Below are 21,153 nucleotides of genomic sequence, written 5' to 3'. Positions count from 1 at the left end.
TTATACTTAAAAAAAAATACTACATTATTTCATGTCTTTAAAAAAATGTTTTAATGTGGGGCGCCTGGGTGGTACAGCGATTAAGCGTCTGCCCTCGGCTCACGGCGTGATCCCAGCGTTATGGGATTGAGCCACACATCAGGCTCCTCCGCTATGAGCCTGTTTCTTCCTCTCCCACTCCCCCTGCTTGTGTTCCCTCTCTCGCTGGCTGTCTCTATCTCTGTCAAATAAATAAATAAAATCTTAAAAAATAAAAATAAAATAAATAAATAAATGTTTTAATGTGACCATCAAAACATGCAAATGATTAAACACAAAGTAATGTGAAAATATGACAACCTAAATGAATTCTTAATGTCACAAGTGTTTTACTTAGATGATGTGCCTTTGATTTTATTTGGGACACTTTGGAAAGGATGTTTTGTGTTTGTAATAATCTTTGATGAGCTTGGAAATAAAATTTCTCCTTAATTCATCACTTAAAAACAGTAACAGGAACTTTGAAGTATGTCTGGTCCAGGGATTTCAGATAAGGAGATGTAAATTTGCATACCTTTTTGAGGCATACAGTGGGAAGAATTCTTAAGAAAGTTATTGATGTGGGGCCTCCAGGGCATGGTCAAGAAAGAATTCTTGAGACGTTTTGGTGCAAAAAGGTGCTTTGGGGATGTGAGGGTGATCTGGCTGCAACATCTGTCACCCCATTGATCTCCAGGGTTGATTCAGCTGATCTGGCTGGCTAGGCGGGTGTCCCCTTCCTCCCTCACTGCTCCATGTGCAACCCTCCCAAAGCTGTGCACTCGGGTGAAGAGGACGACCTTCCCTGATAGAGGAGAACCATTCTTCAGTCAAGTGTATAGGAGTAGCTGCGCTCCCCTGCTAGAACCTCCAAACAAGCTCTCAAAATGTGCTTTTGTTACAGCACGGGGATAGGACCCATGGGCAGAAAGGGCTGCACTTCTGCTGTGTGAAGCTGGTGGTTATATGCTTGGTGTTCAAGGCAGAGGGAACATGCAAGGAGTGTTAGATCACAAATGTTTTCTTCAAATTTCTACTCCTAAACTACTTTTGCGAGACTTCTATGGTGTTTTACAGTAATTTTAACTATTGGTGAGATGTACAGGCAGTCATGAGACCTTTTAAAACTGAAGCAACTGGCACATATTTGATCCTTATTGGAGCTATGCAAGCTTCAGATCAGCCTTCTGGGCTAAAGCTGAACATTCTGCTTCCATTCCTCTTCAGTTATGTTGTATGTAGTAATAACGAACAGTTCACAAACTTTGTATATAATCCAGTTGCTTACAGGCCATCTGAACACTGAAGTGAATTAAATGGATAATTTATTCTAAAATCAGACTTTTGGGCCTCACTTTCAGAAAACTTTTCCCTATTTTTATCTGAAAAAAGATAATGAACTTTCTAACCCATTTACAAATAGAAAGAAGTAAAATCCCCAAAGGCCGTTAGTATATCCATGTTTGTATTTAATTTAGCACATGTTCTGAAGGTAATTACACTGTTTCACAAATGACTAAAATATGAGGTTGAGGGGACAATACTCTCATCAGATTATAACTATGATTCATTTCTTTTCTGAGTATGATAGGGAATACTTAATTATTATCTTTACAGCTGTCTCTCCAGATAAGGTAGCTAAAATATCAACTGAGAGACTAAGTATCCATTTATAAATATAAAGAGCAACATTCAATACACTGACCTATTGACCAAAATTTAGAGATCTATGTGAAATGCTTTGCTCAAAGAAATGCTTAGCATAATAGAAAACTTTAAGATAAGTTGTTGAAGTAGCAGCACTAATACTAGTAAGTAACATTAACTTGTTATTAATTTTAAGTCATTCTTGAGCACAACCAAAATCATAGTCGTAGAGATTTGCCAAATTTTCCAGACAGGAAATCATTTTGCATTCCATGATCAACAAATGATTATGGAATATGATAGAATTGGCATAAAAGTTTTACTAGAGATACACATGATTACCATATGTGAATTGGGGAATGCTTCCCAGTCCCAAGCAACAGGACAGGCATGGCTAATTTAGAGATCCTACGGTGGACATTCTGATACTGTGAGACCCTGAAATACAGAAATCCATATGCCGACATCATAGTCTCTTAATGGCATTTTTAATTTCTTTGTTCCTTAGAGTATAAATGGCTGGATTTAGGAGAGATGTGATGACAGCATAAAATACAGCAAGAAACTTGTCCACCCAGGTGATGCTGAGTGGCCACAGGTAGATAAAGATGCAAGGCCTGAAGATACACTACCACTGTAATGTGGGCAGTGCAGGTGGAGAGAGCCTTGGATGCCCCATCCTTAGAGTGAAGGCAGATGGAAAGCAGAATATAAGAGTAAGAGATTAGCAACAGAATGAAGCAGATGGTTGCCAGTACCCCACTGTCAGCATTTATCCACATTTCTAAAACAGAGGTGTCTATGCAGGCCAACTTGATCACCAATGGAAAAAGCTATCCAATTCCCTTGGTCTACAGAAGGGCAGCCTTATAATCATGGCTAGTTGGCTTATTGAATGCACAAACCCAATGATCCATGATGTCATCACTAACCCAATGCACATTTGTCTGTTCATGATGCTGAAGTAGTGAAGTGGCTTGCAGATGGCCACGTAACTGTCATAGGCCATTGACACAAGTAGCACCATCTCACCCCCTCCAAAGAAATGTCCAAAGAAAATCTGACACATGCAGCCTTCAAAAGAGATGGTCTTGTTTTCCTTGAGAAAGTCTGTGATCATTTTAGGGGTAGTGACTGAGGAAAGGCAGAAATCAGTGAATGAAAGATTGGCTAACAGGAAGTACATAGGGGAGTGAAGATGAAGGTCAGCAATAATTAGGAGCACAATGCAGATGTTGCCTAAAATGGTGATCAAATAAAGTGAAGAAAATATCACTAGTAGGAAGGCCTGGAGCTCCCATGAACTACAAAGCCCCAAAATAACAAATTCAGACACCACAGGCTGGTTTACTTCTTCCATTTAGTCCAGTTTGTTCTAAATTTATCTGAAGAAAAGACAGGAAATTAGATTTTCTGAATAAACAGTATGTGAATCAAGAAGATTTCTTCTACATTGCTGATGAAAGTGTATACTAATATAATCAGTCTAGAAAAATCTTGGCCTTATCTTGTAAAGCTCAATATTCACAAATTCTGTGGTTCATCAGTTTCACTCCCAATTCCATACCCAAGATAAACTCTTATGTATGTACATAAAGAGAAATATAATAATCCCCATAAACAAGACAATGGAATGTTATTCAGAACCATAAAAATTACAATTATAAAATGATATAGATATATCTTAGACATAGTAATGAAGGAAAAGGAGTCCAAAATGGATCCACTCAGTACAATTTTTATAAAATGAAAAGCAATAGAAAAATAACAGTATACATTGCAGGAACTCAGATAAGTGATAAAACTATATGCAGAAAGAGAAGATGTACAATGTAAATAACCTCAAGTAAGGGGAGGCGAAAGGTCATCATAGAGATGAGCACATAAGCAGTGTATGTTATTAACAACTGTTTAGATCTTGTATTAGATCTTTGGGTCATGTTTTTATCAGCATAATTTTATCATTAAATAAATAAGCAAAGAAACACAAAATGGGCTTGCAAAAATAGTGAGACTATGTTATGAATCAAGAATTATGATCAATTTGGTGTGCCTGGCTGGCTCAGTCAGTAGAGTATGCAACTCCTGACCTTGGGTTTATAAGTTCAAGCCCCACGGTGGGTATAGAAATTACTTTAAAATAAAATCTTTTTTTAAAAAAAAGAATTACGATCACTTCAATACTATAGACCTGAGGTAAAATAATATTTTTTAAAATGATATTTTATTGTGTAAGGCATGTATGTTAGAAAAATAGTTTCTATTTATAAATTGGAAAAACGGAGACAATGTTTAACACATTATTGAAGGTTAATTTTTTTAATGAATAAATAGATGAATAAGTTTTTAAAAAGAGATAGTAATACTATTTTTGACAAAAGACAAAACTTTTTGACTAATGAACATAGTTAACTAAGTACAAGAGGAGATAAACTATCAAAAAGAAGGTAGTTAAAAATCATTAAAGAATAAATGTTCCAGGCGTAAAGAAAGGATGAATCATGAGCAACAGGAAGAAATTGTTCTCTGTTCATGAAATTCAAAGCTTATGTAACCTGTAAGAAATTACTTACAGCCTGAAGTATACCTCAGCCATAGTGCATCCTGAAGTTTGGTTTTGAGTATCAAACTCTAAAATGTGTTTGGAAGCCATTGTGCCAGACATAGTATAAGACCATTGAATACAAAATCTGCTGTTAGGTTTCCAATTCCAAGCAAGATGGCTTCTGAGAAACTAAAATCTGGAAATCTCCGCATGGACTAAAATGATCCAAAGTCTGTAACTAACTCTGGGGGAGACTCTGCATCAAGCTACCAGAGGAAAATATTTTTTTGAATTACAAATGAGAGTTTCAGAGTTAGGCAAATTCCTTCATTTCCCAATATCCATTGGAAGCCATTTCTGTTCAGTCTCATTTGCTTTAGCCTAAGAAGTCATGATTTTTGAAAGATGTTCCAGGAAGAACAAGAAAAGAAAATCTTTGGCAGAAGACTTTTGCAATAGCAAAGTAAATGGCAAATACAAATTAATTAGATGTCTTATCAAACAAGGTAGAGAAATTTTAAGTTTGCCTTTGAACTTGTCATTTTTGCTGTTTAAATTAATTACTTTAAAAATCGAATAATCCTATCAAGCTAGAAAATAGATTCATATTCTTTCTCTCTTTTCCTTTTTGCATTTCTCTCTTCCCAGTTTCCTTTTTCCTTCTTTTTTTTGCCATCTGCTTCTGCCACTTTCTTTTGAAACTGTGTTTATCAGAAGGGCTTTGCACAGTGGCTCAGTTGTCTCCAGCAGCCACTACTAGTTCTTGATGACTGGTGTTCGTAGCCCTCTGTGAAAATTGGAGACCAGCTCTGCAGTGTTGTTTTCCTTTTCTCTATAACTCAGAGCTATGATGAACATTTTTAATAATTGTTTCATAGCCGTGAGGACAATCATACTTTACTGCTGAAAAGTTGAGTTAAAAGGTAAATGCCCAAAATATCACAGTTAATAGAGTCTATTTGGAGTAAGCTCCTGGAAAGAATGTTGGTGTAGAGAAAAGTTTAGTTCAGTTGAGAAGAAATAGCATTTCTATGAATCAAGAAAAATAATAAAACTCTTTATAAGAATACATGTCCTATGAAGAGGTAATTGACATAAGAAATATAAATGGTCAGTAGCTATAAGAAAAGTATTCTCTGTATCTGTAATATTCTGTTTTTGCTCTTGGCACTAACTGCTTCAAGTTTCCTCTAATTTAGTCTGTTACCCTCACCTCTGTCTATAATTAATGTGTTGTTGATATTATTGTTTAAATCTACAAAGGTGGTCAGATACCAGTGATGAAAATGACTAGAAAGTACTAAATATAGGAGGGCCTTTTAACTTCTTCTAATATGGTCAAGAAGAATTTATTGAGTTTATTTTTACTGCGTACTCTGATCACTTTTGAACACTGCAGATGAAAAAGAAACAGTCTGTAGGTGCTGTAGGTTACACCAAAGAAATAAAAGCTTATTTATGTTTTCTCACTTAATACTTGCCTTAAAAGTTGTTAATATTATTTTAGTTGAATTACAAAAGGCAATATTACTGCTAAATTAAGTATATTAATAGTCATATTAATAATACTGTTATAATTTATTTTCAAGCGTGTCCTAAATGGGGGAGTTAAATCTCCCGATTCCAAGAGTATAATTTAAAAATCAAATGACTTAAAGTAGACCTACCCAAAGAGAATCAAAACTTAGGGGAAAAAAAGAAGGAAAGAAAGGAAGAAAATGAGAAAATTCCTATTTTTGTTTTTTTAGCTACTATTTTCAGGTGGTGTGGAAACTAATCTCCCTGTTTCTTTCTATGTCTCCCTCTTCCTCCCCTGAATACCCACTGTGTACCAGAAACTTTCACTCACATTGTCTAATTTAATCTCCACAATAATCCCATGAAACAGGTCTTATTAGTCTGAGGCTGACTCCCAGTGTAACCTTATAGAAGTCTCAGAGCAGAGAAATAGTGTGACTGGGGTGTACACTCAAGGTCTCTGACTTTAGTCCTTCTCTGACTTTGGTACCATTCTGCATTTCCTTCTGTTCATTTCCAAAAGCATAATTTCATCCCCATGGTAGCTGTTGACTGTTAAAACTTTTGAGAGAGTTCATTCCATATTTTCTATCAGTATTTTTCCTGAGCTTAATTATTAACAACCAATTTTCTCCATGTTTGGAAATTTCTGTTAATTATGCCTACATATCTGTGTCTGGAACAGTCCCGTAATCCAGAAAAACTGTAGACCATGCTGACTGTGGTGCTATGAGAACACAAATGCTTCCTCAACCAGGTATTTAGGGAGGGGTGACACTGAATAGAAGGCATTCTTTCTGATGCTATGGGGAGCCCAAAAGTCCCAAGATGTAGCTGGGTGAAGAAACCCTTGATATTTCTGGAAGCTGTGCAGAAATTCCATGCCATCCCAGTTAGTATGTATGGAAATATGATATTAAAACATTATGAAAGTGTCTTAAATGTGATAGAGGAAGGGAATTAAGGGAGCAGTTAAGAAACTTACAGAGTATAGACTGTAACTTCTTCCCAGAGGAACACCGTATTTGATCAAATTTTTTCCCATGGATAAAGCACAGTTTACATTCTAACTAGAATCTGAAATAAAATCATATTGCAGCAAAACAAATAATCCATTTTCAGTCGTGACCAGTATTCATGTAAGAGTGTGAAGCTTATATTCACTGTAGAGAATAGCCTCTGGAGGAGGAAACTACCTATGCTATGTTCCCATGGGACCTCTTAATTTCTGAGTTTCTCTGAATTGAGAATATCACCTGAAAGTGTGCCTTTTGTCAAGATCAAAGACAGACCTGGTCAGTACAATCATAAAATTTCCAATGATGGAAGTTAAGTACAGTTTTAAAACATTTCTTTGGCTACCTTTTTTTTTTTTTTAAAGAAAAGTATTATTTTAGAATGAAATTGCCATTTAGTTCTAGTCCCTTTAGAAGCCAGATGATTTAGGTAGTGGTCAGAAATGCACTAGCCACATTGCATGAGAATGATGATAAAAACTTGAATAACTGCCTGATAGGAGCAAGCCAAGTAACCAAACAGTAGAAGCTCAGGTATGAGAGGTAAGACACGTGCACACAACTCAAAAAGACTAAAAACCTGAACAATGCCTGTTGGATTTATATTATTCATTAATGTTCAAGGTGGAGGAGGGAGGTGACGTTTAAATAATTATGTATGCAAATGAGTTGTTGCCAATTTAAAAAGGCATCCATAGGTATTTATCTAGGGGATGTTAGGAAAAAGATGAAGACATTCATGTCTTAAATCAGAATGCTGGATTATGTTAGAAAGGACTATTCTAAGACCACTGACTCAACAAGAATTATAATTTGGAGTTAAGTAATTATTGCACAAAAAGGAATTTACTTATACAAATAGAAATTTTCTTGAATGCTGGCCTGGGTCTTCTCCCAGACTGATAGTGTAAAGAGCAATAGGCTAGTGGCATTGGGATCCCTAATCAGCAGACAGCTCATAATTTTCAGTTTGTGCTGGCCACCTAAGTTCAGATGGGCTTCTATGAAGTAACATAGAGGCAATTAAAAACTTTGTTTTTTTTTAATTTTGGTTTATTGTCTTTTGTATCAATTGCTTGTTTGAAAGAAAACTAGAAATTATCAAGGCAACTTAAAACGAGTCTAAGTTGTTTCTCTCACAAAAATTTGAGAAATACCATCTTTTGTTTGTCTTTGGTTTTTGGTCTAAGTAGTTTGGATAGCCAACTAGATTAATAATTTCAATGGCTTTAAAATGTACTTGTATATTTCTCCAGCTTCTAGGCAATGGGGCTCCTGTTCAATTATAATGAGAATAAAACACTGAAAACCCCACCCTGATTAATATAATTATAAATAAGGTCAAGATATCTATGAGCTAAGAATTGTTGTGCAAGGGTAATGAGGAGGTAAGAGTTAAGTGGTATAGTTATGAATGGGCTCCACTTCCCACATTTTTAACAGTACCATTTTGATGATCTCTTTGTAGGCCCTAAAGAGATGATGCTTTCTGTGTTGCTAATGATTATCTTTTGTCTAACCTCAACTTCTGGAAGCTTGGGATATATAAGGTTATGATTTCTTTAACCTGCTGTTTTCAAAGCAAAGTTTTCTTTGGTGGAATACCACCTGCTTGGTGCCTGTCATTTTCTAGCCATCATCTTCTAGCAATCTACCCACGGAAGAGACTGAGTTATGACTATGTCTTAGAAGAAATGCTAGATGTAAATACATATAGGTAAGATCCCTTACCTTAAAGAATGTACTATTACAGTAATAAATATTAGAGTAATAAAACAATGAACAGCAGAAGGTAGTATATAATTAAGGGCTACATATTTCAAAGGATTAAAAGACCAACATGGGCAGCACAGATTGGTGAAAAGTAATATGGAATATGCCAAATTTGACTGAATGGTAGATAGCCTTTCCAAAGATATAGGGAGTAAGCAGTGTAATTTCAAATAGTGAGGACCCTATTAGCATAGTGCATGAAAGAGGATAGTGAATGGTATAAACCAGAGAGCCCAGGCTTTAAAGACAGGCAAATGTAGTCTGAAATTTAGCTCTATCTGTTATAAACTATGGGAACTTAGTCAAGTTACAAACTCTGAGCCTCATATTTTTGTATCTAAAATGGGATTCTTTTATTAGCTTAATATTTGTGTGTGTGTGTGTGTGTGTGTGTGTGTGTGTGTGTGTATTTCTAGACAGTATCCAACCAAAGTAGTTCAGGTAAACAAAGAAATGCACAGTATGTAAAATGGTGATAATAGTGTACTAGATTTAGTTTATGTATCACAGCAGATATTCACTCTTGCCTTCCTTGCTTTCTCTCTAGCTGTAGTATCTATGACAATGATTGTCTTTGCCTCTGCCATACAACCAAGGTCCCAATGTGGGTGGTTGTGTAGGTCCTTTGTGTCTCTCACAGGCACGTTGTCTCCTTCCAACACTTCACCTTTGGCTTCCCACCTCTGGACTCTTAGTTTAAGTTTCCTTCTCCCAAAGAGGAGCTTGAATAGAAGACTTGTATGTAGCTAGTTTATGTGAGAAGGGGATCTCTGGAGGTAGAAATGACAGAAAAAAGGAGATGAGACAGGGAAGGAGGGAAAGGCAACATAAATGCACATTTTTGAGGTCACTGAGGAGAGCAAATGCTATGTCATGTGTCCACAATGTGCAAGGCAGTGGTCCTAGCATTGGGAATATTAGGTTGACTAAACTATGGACAAGAACTTTGAGTTTCGAGGGAAGATCAGATATCAAACAAATACTTATATAAAGAAATAACTGAAAATTATAATTTCTGGGGAAGAAAAGGTATACCGTGTTGTGAGAGAGTGAAAGGGGGAATAATTTATTATTTAGTGTTTTTTATTTGAGTATATTTGACACACAATATTACATTAGTTTCATATGTACAGCATAGTGATTCAATTTCTCTTTATATTATGCTATGCTTACCACAAATGTAGCTACCATCTGTCACAACACAACACTATTACAGTACCATTGACTATATTTCCTATGCTGTGCCACTTATTCCCATGTCATTCATTCTATCACTGGAAGCCTGTATCTCTGACTCCTCTTCACCATTTTGTCCCCTACCCCACAGTAATTATGACTTTGTTCTCTGTATTTATAGGTTTATTCTGCTTTTTGTTTGTTTTGCTTTTCAGATTTCATGTATAAGTGAAATCATATGGTATTTGACTTTCTCAGTCAGATTTATTTCACTTTACATAATACCCTCTAGGTCCATCACAGGTGTCACAAATGGCAAGATCTCATTCTTTTTTATGATTAATATTCCATTAGATAGATAGATAGATGATAGATAGATAGATAGATAGATAGATAGATAGATAGATATAGATCGATCGATCTGTAGGTTGCTTCCATATCTTGGATATTATAAAATAATGCTGTGATAAATTTAGGAGTGCATATATCTTTTCAAATAGGTGTTTTCATTTTTGGGAGGTAAAACCCAGTAGTAAAATTATTGAATCATATGATATTTCTATTTTTAATTTTTTGAGGAACCTCCACAGTGGCTGTGCCAATTTGCCTTCCCACCAACAGTGTACAAGGATTCCTTTTTCTCTACATCATTGCCAACACTTGGTGTTTCTTGTCTTTTTTATTCCAGTTATTCCAACAGGTATGAGGTAATATCTCATTGTGGTTTTAATTTTCATTTCCCTGATGATTAGTGATGTTGAGCATCTTTTTCATGTGTCTGTTGGCCATCTGTATGCCTTTTTTGGAATAATGTCTATTCAGGGCTTCTGCCCATTTTTTAATTGAGTTATTTGGGTCTTTTTGTGTGTTGAGTTGTATGAGTTCCTTATATATTTTGGATATTAAACCCTTAGGGGATATATCATTTGCAAATACCTTCTCCTATTCCATAGGTTGTCTTTTTGTTTTGTTGATTGTTTCCTTCACTGTGCAAAAGCTTTTTATTTTGGTGTAATCTCAATAGTGTATTTTTGCTTTTGTTTTCCTTGCCTGAGGAGGCATATCTAGAAAAATGTTGCTGTGGCTGATATCAGAGAAATTGTTGCCTGTGTTCTGGCATTTTTATGGTTTCAGGTCTCACATTTAGGTGTTTAATCCATGTTGAGTTTATTTTGTGTGTAGCATGTAAGAAGCTGGTCCCCAGTCTTATTTTTTGCACATATCTCTCTGGTTTTCCCAGCACCATTTATTGAAGAGACTGTCTTTTCCCCATTGCTTATTCTTGCCTCCTTTGTCATAGATTCATTGGCCATGTAAGTGTGGGTTTGTTCTGAGCTCTTTGTTCTGTTAGACTGATCAATGTGTCTGTTTTTGTACCAAACCATACTGTTTTGATTACTCCAGCTTTGTAGTATATTTTGAAATCTGGGATTATGATATCTCCAGCTTTGTTCTTCTTTCTCAGGATTGCTTAAATATTCAGGGTCTTCTGTGATCTGTAAAATTTTTACATTAATTGTCCTAGTTTTGTGAATAATGCTGGTGGTATTTTGATAGGGATGGCATTGATGGAATATCTTTCAGTTTCTTTCCTCAGTTTTATAGTTTTTGGAGTACAGGTCTTTCACCTCTTTGGTTAAGTTTATTCCTAGGTAATTTATTCTTTTTGGTGCAATTGTAAATGATCTGGTTTTTTAAATTTCTTTTTCCTCTACTTTATTGGTGTATAGAAACACTACCGATTTCTGGGTATTGATTTTGTGTCCTGCCATTTTACTGAATTCATTTATTACTTGCTGCAGTTTTTAGGATTTTATATGTATAGTATCATGTCTTCTGCAAATTGTGACAGTTTACTTCTTTACCCATAGGGATGCTTATTTCTTTTTCTTGTCTGATTGCTGTGGCTAGGACTTTCAGTACTGTATTGAGTGAAAATGTTGAGAGTGGACATCCTTGACTTGTTCCTGATCTTAGAGGAAAAGCTCTCCATATTTTACAATTGAGTATGAAGGTAGCTGTGAGTTTTTCATATATGGCCTTTATTATGTTGAGGTATATTTCCTCTAATCCCATTTTGTTGAGAGTTTTTATCATGAATCGATGTTGAATTTTGTCAGATGCTTTTTTTGCATCTATTGAGGTGGTCATATGATTTTTATCCTTTTTGTTATTGATGTGGCATATGACATTGATTTATATATGACTATCAAACCACCCTTGTATCCCCAGAATAAATCCCACTTGATCGTGGTGAATGATTTTTTTAATATATTGCTATATGAAATTTGTTAATATTTTGTTGAAGATTTTTGCATCTGTGTTCATCAGGGATATTTGCCTGTAGTTTTCTTTTTTTATGGTATCTTTTTCTGGGTTTGGTATCAAGGTAATTCTGGCCTCAAATATATTGGGAAGCTTTCCTTCCTCTTCTATTTTTTTGAATAGTTTGAGGAGAATAAGTATTAACTTTTCTTTAAATGTTGGGTAGATTTCACCTGTGAATCCATATGCTCCTGGAATTTTATTTTTTGGTAGTTTTTTCTTTTTCTGATTTAATTTCATTACTTATAATTGATTTGTGTTGTATTATTTGTCCTAGTTTTGTGAATAATGCTGGTGGCTCTTCAGATTTTTCTATTTCTGTTCAGATTTTCTATTTCTTCCTGGTTCAGTTTTGAAAGATTGTGTGTTACTAGCAATTTATCCACTTCCTCTAGATTGTCTAGTTTGTTGGTATATTAATTTTATAATCCTTTGTATCTATGTGGTGTCCATTGTTACTTTACTTTCATATTTGATTTTATTTATTTGGGTCCTTTTCTTTTGATGACTTTGGTTAATGATTTATCAACTTTGTTCACCTTTTCAAAGAACAAGCTCTTGGTTTCACTAATTTTCTTTCATTTTTTTTTTCAGTGTCTCTGTCATTTATTTCAGCTCTCATCTTTATCTACACACCATGGGCTTTGTTCTTATTTTTCTAGTTTCTTTAGGTAAAAGAGGGAATAATTTGGATTTGTAATTCAGAGAAGCCTATGTCATAAGTGATCTATGATATTCCTGAAGCACATAAAGATAGAAAACAACTGTAATTTTAGAGTAATAGTAACTAATATACATAGTCTTTGTGTATTCACATGTGATTTATCATATAAACTTATTTTTATTTTTTGGCTGAACGTGAACAGTTGGCTCAAGATCACAAAGTTATTAAGTGGTAGACCTAGATTTCAAACTGAGGCAGCCTGACTCAGAGAACCTGTGCTCCTAGACACTATACTGTGAAGAATAAAGAAAAAAATGGTGGAAAAGATCAGTGGAACAAAGAATATTATGTGGGATCATGCTACAAGAGCCATCGATAATTTCTTATTGGCCTCTGTTCTCCTCCTTCAATGAACAACTATAGTGAAATTAAAAATTCTGCTTGAGGATACCTAGAACAGATCCAGTCAAAGCCAAGTCCTCATACATTTCCACAAGTGCTACATGACCTGATCCCTGTTTATTCCTTTGATTGATTTTCAACTACTCTGTCCCTCATTTACTCTATCCACCTTATATTCCTTACTGTTCCTCAAACATGTTAATCACGCTTTATGCTTTAACTGTATGGATTTTGCCATAGTTGCCCTTCTAGTTGACACATAACTCCCCTAGTTGTCCTTGTGTATAAATCCCTCGGTTTCTTTAAGTCTTTGTTTAAATATTATCTTCTCAAAGATGCCTTTCCCATGCTGACCATTCAGTTTAATACTGCAATCGGCCTGACCCTGGGTACTCATTTTCACTCTTACTCTGCTCTACTTCTTTTTTTGCCCCCACTGCACTGATCAGCTTCTAACATAAACATGTGGTTATTTATTATGTTTATTAATTACTGCATATTGAGTATTTTCTTTCTCTAGTAGATCCTCAAAGAGGTGAATATTTATTTTGTTTTCTAATTTACCTCCAGTTATCTGTACAGTAAAAAGTAATGTATAATGTGTAATCAGTATCTGTGAAATTAATAAACATAATGATTATGCAATATCTCAGGTTATCACAGCTCATCAAGTATATGCAGTATAATTTGATGCGTTATACAAATATTTCTTAGTTTGGAACGTTGATTCCTGGTTGTGAAGTAAACTTCAGGAACATCGCCAACATCATTTTGATATAATTTTTTTTGTCTATATTACTTTTTTATTGCAACTTGAGCTGATTAACATAGTGTCCTAACAACCATTAAAACAGATCATTTGAGGGGCGCCTGGGTGGCACAACGGTTAAGCGTCTGCCTTCAGCTCAGGGCGTGATCCCGGCGTTATGGGATTGAGCCCCACATCAGGCTCCTCTGCTATGAGCCTGCTTCTTCCTCTCCCACTCCCCCTGCTTGTGTTCCCTCTCTCGCTGGCTGTCTCTATCTCTGTCAAATAAATAAATAAAATCTTTAAAAAAAAACAGATCATTTGATATAATTTAATGGCAAGCAAGACAAGACTGAATATGTGTAGACATGTCATTTTGGTAATAAAGTATTTGTGGGTCAGGACAAAAAAGAAATGGTTGATATCAATCAGTTCTGAAAGTGCTGCTCTTAGTCAACGAGAGATATGTAAATGTTAAATTATCACTTGAAGAACATGTAACATATTATGTTTATCCAGCCAGGTTGGTTTCTTGTTACTGTGAAAATGAAATTATACCTCTAGAACAGAGGGTTGGTGAGAAAGCATTAAAATAGAATAGCCACATGTTTTGTGCAAAAATGTCTTACGAAGGTGTTTTAGGAAAAATCTCTTCCCACTGAATGTGGTTAACAAAGTTGGATACAATTTCAAAAGAATCTTTCATTAAATGCATATTATAAGAGATGGCAAGGAAATAAGGATGTTTTAAAATCAGGTTTATTTCAAGGCACAAAAAAAGTAAGAGAAAATGCATTTTTGAGACAAAGCAATCATCAGAACCTGAGGCAGGTATGACTAATTTTGGAATTATTGGATAAGGAATTTTAAATAACTATAAGTAACACATAAAGCGTTCTAGTGGGAAAAGTAGACTATATGCAAGAACAGGTTGTTAATGTAAACAGAGAGATAGAAACTCTAAGAATGACAAAAATAATTCATGCAGAATATTCAAGAATGGGGGACAGTAATAAAGGGGCATATATATAATTGGAATTCCAGAGGAAAGGGAAGAGAAAAAGGAGCAGAAAACATATTTGAAATAATAATGGCTTGAGAAATTTCCAAAAGTAATGGCCAACATGAAAAAAAAAAAAAAAGAAGAAGAAGAAAAGCCTACACATAGGTATATTATATTCAAACTATAGAAAACAAAAGAAAAGAGAAATTGAAGGAATTCAAAGAGGGGCAAACACATTATTTATAGTGGAACTGTCATAAGCCATGTTGTTAGAAAGAGTGAAGTGAAATATTTACCATGTTAAAAAAACTAATCTACACTTGTATATTTAGCAAAATTATCCTCCAAAAGTGTAGGAGGGAAAAAAACTTTCTCAGAGAAAGAAACAGAAAGCATTCATTCTTCAAAAAGACATAACATTCCTTAGTGTGCATGCATCTAATAACAGAGCATGAAAATACATGAGGCAAGACCTGATATAAATCCAAGGAGGAACAGACAAATCCACTATTATAGTTGGAGACATCAACTCTCTGTTTTAAATGACCGGTGCATCTGGAAGGCAGAAATTTAGTAAGCACATAGTTGCTCTCAAAAGAACCATCAGTCAGCTTTATCTAATTTACATTTATAGACCACTTCATCCAACAATAGCAGAATATGCATTCTTTACCAGTTCACATGGAATGTTCTGCAAGATAGACCACATTCAGGGTCATAAAATATACCTTAACAAATTTAAAAGAGTAGAAAGCATACCAAGTATGTTCTCAGATCACACAGGAACAAAACTAAAAATCAACAGAAATATAGCTGGAACATTCTAATATATTTGGAGATTAAGCAAACACGTCTAAATAACACACAGATCAAAGAAGAAGTCTCAAAAGATATTTAAAATGATTTGAACTACATGAGGATTAAACTACAACTTATGAAGTTCTGTGGGAAACAATGAAAGAAGTATTTAAAGGGAAATTTATACCATTGAATTCATAAATTAGAGAAGGATAAAATTTGAAACTCAGTAATTTAAGCTTACACCTTAGAAAACTGAAAGAAAAGAACAAGTTAAGCCTAAAGCAAGTGAAAAAAAGACACAAATATTAGAGCAGTAATCAATAAAATTTAAAGCAGAGAAACAATAGAAAAACTCAACAACAAAAAGGTGGTTTTTTGAATAAATCAATAAAAATAATAAACTTCCAGCCACAGCAACCAAGGAAAAAAGAGAGGAGACACAAATACCAATATATTAGAAATAAAAAGGGGTCATTACTAATGATTGAATACTATAAGAATAATAAGGAAATGTTATGAACAACCTTAAACCCATGAATTCGATACCTTAGATGAAATGGACCAATTAATTCCTTAAAAGACACAAACTACCAAAACTTACGTAAGGTAGAAATAGATAATATGATAAGCCTGTATGTAATAAGAAACATGAATCAGGGGCGCCTGGGTGGCTCAGTCGTTAAGCATCTGCCTTTGGCTCAGGGCATGATCCCAGGGTCCTGGGATTGAGCCCCATGTCTGGCTCCCTGCTCTTTTGGGAGCCTGCTTCTTCCTCTCCTACTCCCCCCACTTGTGTTCCCTCTCTCGCTGTCTGTCTGTCTCTCTGTCAAATAAAGAATTAAAAATCTTTAAAAAAAAAGAAAGAAAGAAAGAAAAAAGAAACATGAATCAATAATTAACAAAAAAGTCAACTGGCCCAACTTTTTACCAAACATTTATGAAAAAAATGATATTAATTCTCTACAATTTCTTCCAGAAAATAGAAACAAAGGGAACACTTCCTAATTTACTTTATGAGGCTGGAATCATTCTTTTAACTTAATAAGTGCTAATTATTTATTATTTTTATTATCACTTATTACTACTACTACCGTTACCATCATCATATATACCTCCCTAGTGTTTTTCATTTTGTTTTGTTTGAAGTTTTTATTTAAATTCTAGTTGGGGGGGGGGAGGCGCCTGGGTGGCCCAGTCGTGAAGCATCTGCCTTCTTCTCAGGGCATGATCCCAGGGTCCAGGATCGAGCCCTGCATCAGGCTCCCTGCTCTTTTGGGAGCCTGCTTCTTCCTCTCCTACTCCCCCCACTTGTGTTCCCTCTCTCGCTGGCTATCTCTCTCACTGTGTCAAATAAATAAATAAATAAAATATTTTTAAAAATAAATAAATTCTAGTTGGTTAACATAGAGTGTAATATTAGTTTCAAGAGTAGAATTCAGTGATTCAGCACTTACCTGTAACACTCAGTGCTCATGATGATAAATGCTCTCCCTAATGCCCATCACCCATCTAGCTCATCCTCAGCCCACCTCCCTGCATCAACCCTCAGTTTGTTCTCCATCTTTAAGAGTATCTTATGGTTTGCCTCCTTCTTTTCTTTTTCCCTTCCCCTATGTTCATCCGTTTTGTTTCTTAAATTCCACACATGAATGAAATCATACGGTGTTTGTCTTTCTCTGACTGACTTATTTAGGAGTCTAGCATTATTCTTATACCTGAAGCAGGTGTAGACATTACAAGAAAGAAAAACTACAGACCAGTATCTTTCATGAACATACATGCAAAATCCCTAACAAAATATTAGCAAATCAAAATCAACAATATTTAAAAAGATTATACCCAAGGCCAAGGGGAAGTTATTTTCATATTCTAGCAATCATATTAAAAGGAGGCACTATAGTGTAGGGATTAAATTCATGTACAATGAAATCGGAAATTAATTGTGTTTGAATGTTAGATCTGATTCTAGCATAGTGACCTTGGCCAACATATTTCATCTCCATGGTATATAATTTAGTATCTCTAAAATGGGGATGGTAATTGCATAAATGAGGTAAAAAGCAGGTACAGTGTTTTCATGGATAGTCCATGAATATGCTTCCAAAAGAATTCTAAATAATTCTTAATGAGTTTGTTAATAACTATTCCTTTTTCACTGGTATTGATCTAAATGATAATTTATAAATGGACCTTAAAATATTAGAAGATACTGCTTTTCCTTGAAGATATTTTTCTGTCAGAAAAATACAACTATACATTGCTTTATTATACATTGCTTTCCATTTACTTATTTAACCAAAATTCTGATACCTTTTCCTTCTCTTAATGTCATGCCATGATTATTAAAAGTAAAACTCCCATGATGAATGGCTTGGGGACTCAGGTCATGGAATCATCAAATGGTCACCAAAAGCTGTTATTGTTTGAGCTGGAGCAGTTGTGAGCAGCACCACCCATAGAGCATCAAAGAGGGAAACGTTTTTTAAAAGATCCATTTTAAAATGAAAATACTGCTTTCTGGGTTTGTTTGTTTGTTTGTTTGTTTGTTTTTAATTTCGTGGCCAGGTAAGTGGAGGTGATATACGTAAATAGCCTGCTAAAAGTATTGGCTGTTTTTGTTATACTGGTAATGCATACATTTATGGCACAACAGTATAAAGTTTCTCTCTCTCTCCTTCCTTTTTTTTAAATCTGCATTTCTGTTTTTGAATTCAACAAGCACTTTTTAAACACCGTGTGGTGTCAGTCTCTCCAAGGGAAGTGAGAATTTTCATTTCAGGTTTTATGCATTGCTCCATATGCCTAGATTAAGTCTTAATTTACAGGGAAATTTCTGACTCTTGATTATATTACATTTGGATAGGGACAAGAAAGGACCTTGGAAATTGGTTTTAATGTGAATAGCCTTACACCTGCCATATGTTCACAACAATTTCTAGAGTAACGATTATTTTTTATTCTATTGGCGTTAGTTTTAAATAGGAATAAGATGTAAAATAAAAGTCTTTACCACAAACCATTATCATCAATTACCCACACATTTTTGTACACATGCATGCCCACATCCATCCAACCACTCATCATCTTTCCCAAACTCACACCACTTATGTGGGCCAGGATTTAGGGCTAGGACAGTCCCTTCTGTCGAGAAGCTCATAGATCTAGCAGAGGAGATGGAGAGACTATTTAATTGTAAATTATACTATTATGAAAAGTTTATTATGAGAAGTTTGCAAGTATGATGTGAAAGCATGGAGAAGGAGTCTATAATCCAGACTGGAGGAGAGGGAGAAATCCTTGAGTAATTGTTGCATAGGTGGAATGAATTTTTAGAATGAGAAGTAGTCAGCCAAATGAAAACAGGATATGTTTAGTGCAGAGCAAAAGGATGGGTAAACCTGAGCGTTCATGAAAGTGCAAAGGGTGTCCTTGTAGTTCGTGTCATGATGTTTGTGAGGTGAGGGGGAGATGGGCTGTGGACTGATCCCAAGAGTTTTATATGCCAATCCTGTGACATTGAGAGAGCAGGAAAAATTACTGAGGAATTTGAAGCAGTGAATAGGCAACAGAAGAAACAAGAAATATTCTGTTGGTATGTCTGTTAACTGCCTCTCTTAAAACCTTTATGGTATTCCTTGCTTGCTTCTATTCCTCTCTCCTCTTTCTTTTCTTCTTTGTCCCTGTCCCTTCTCTTTCCTCCCTTTTCCTGCCTCTTCTTACCATCTCCTTCCTTACTAGTATCCATTAACTAAACGATAGATACATTTTTAGCAATAGACTGCTCACATGAGATTTTATCATGGTGATGAATCTCCAAAAACATTTTTTAAGTGACTGTTGTGATACTTCATGACTATACAGTTGTTCACATATTTGTCAGACTTTATGTCATATTTTAAATGCTTATTTGAATGATACTGACATCACTACAATCTGAATTTGAAAGACTGCACATCTTGAACCCCTTATTTTGTATTTAAAAATCATACTTTTTTAACATTTAAAAAATTATCTATTTATTTATCTTTTTAAAAACATAACATTTAAATTTCATTACAGAGAAATAATGGATCTTACAAAATGGAAGTGGGGATTCCAAGTTGAAAGATCCTAAGAGAGAGGGAAGAAGTGCCTTTTGGGTGCCTTCCAACTCAGAGATTCTCAGAGGTGCTGGATTCCAGAACTTTGTACTTGTACTTGCATTCTGAGGTTGGACATGACAGTGACAGATTAAATTTAACCCTCTTAATTTATTACCCTATTCCAGGCTCCTCCTAGGGCTGATTACAGTTATCAATTTGAAGTATACCCTTCCAGAACCATTTTATAGGCATGTACATACAACTATTTGTTTGAACGGAAAAATTATGGCTTTATTTTGTGAGTCCCATGCCTTTTTCTTGGAGAGAAAAAAAAAAGTCATGATGTGTTTTTTTCTGCATATAAAAACACATTTTTAATACTTGAGCCAGGCCCCAAGACAATAGAGGTTATTTCCATAGTGTATACATTTGTAGTGCTGCCTCATCTAAAACGTTTCCACTTTAACCTTGGCAGTCTTTCTTAGTCCCAGGCAAAAATAATTGCAAGGAAGGGATTTGGCAGAAGCCTCTTACAGGTAGCCTCCTTCAATGAGGCTTAGGGAATTGTGACCCCTGGTGGCCAGGGAAGGACTTTAAAGAAAGAGACCTGCCAGCATTCCGTCAGATCGGTAACTTCTCTCCCTCGCCTCGTGGAGCGGTTGGCTGGGGATGAGCTCCTGCCTCTTTAAAGAGGTCCCACTACGGGGACCCCAAAATCATGACCGACCCCGGGCCCTCCTACGTCGCCTCTTCTTGGAGCCCTCTGCTTAGTGGCGCCCCCGGGACCAGCTGGGGCCCTGCTGCCCTACCGACTGGCGACTGGCAGAGGCCCCACTGGACCACGCCTCTCCCGGCGCCGGCTTGCCCCGCAGGGCTGCCCAGTCCCGCCCCGACCCGCCCCGCTCGGCCCCAGCCTGCCCTACGGAGTTGCGCCAGGAGCTCTGACTCTCACTCCGGCCGCGTCTCTTCGGCGGAGTCAAAGACGCGAAGATCCCTGGCCGTGTGGAGGGCGGCCCAGGCCGTGCTTGGAACCCCCGGAATCCCCTTCCTGCTCCAGAGGTCGATATCCACATCGGCCCCTCTCTCCCAGAAGGCTGCGACCCTGACCATCACGCCTAAGACTGGGCTGGCCGACGAGCTCCTGGATGTTCAAGTGGAGGCTTAGGCCCGAGGGAGTGGGTGACCCTGAGGGCGTCGCCGTCAGCTACCGAGGCCACCTCTTCCACTCGCTGGCCCCCTACAAACCGGAGGGCCGCGGGGGCTTGGACCTGCAGGGACCGGGCTCTGGGTGGCGACTCCACGGGTGTGGAGCCCATGGGGCTCCTTGGCGCCTCACACCGGTTGGCTCAGAGGATCCCTGCTTCAACCAGATGCCGAGGGGCATGATGAAAAGCCCCCTCGAAGTGGAGGTGACCGTCCACCACGCGCCGCGGCA

General features: G+C 36.4%; 1 pseudogene; it reads right to left on the bottom strand.

Moving 5' to 3' along the window:
* Positions 1-2,131: 2,131 nt before the first annotated feature.
* On the bottom strand, positions 2,132-3,025 carry LOC148110182 (olfactory receptor 4K3-like; annotated as a pseudogene).
* Positions 3,026-21,153: the final 18,128 nt, after the last annotated feature.

The sequence above is a fragment of the Ursus americanus genome, chromosome 4 (assembly GCF_024610735.1).
Source record: "Ursus americanus isolate L20-20 chromosome 4, mUrsAme1.1.p, whole genome shotgun sequence".
Taxonomy (NCBI): Eukaryota; Metazoa; Chordata; class Mammalia; order Carnivora; family Ursidae; genus Ursus; species Ursus americanus.
The sequence above is the reverse complement of the archived record's forward strand: the minus strand, read 5'-3'. Positions and strand labels throughout refer to the sequence as shown.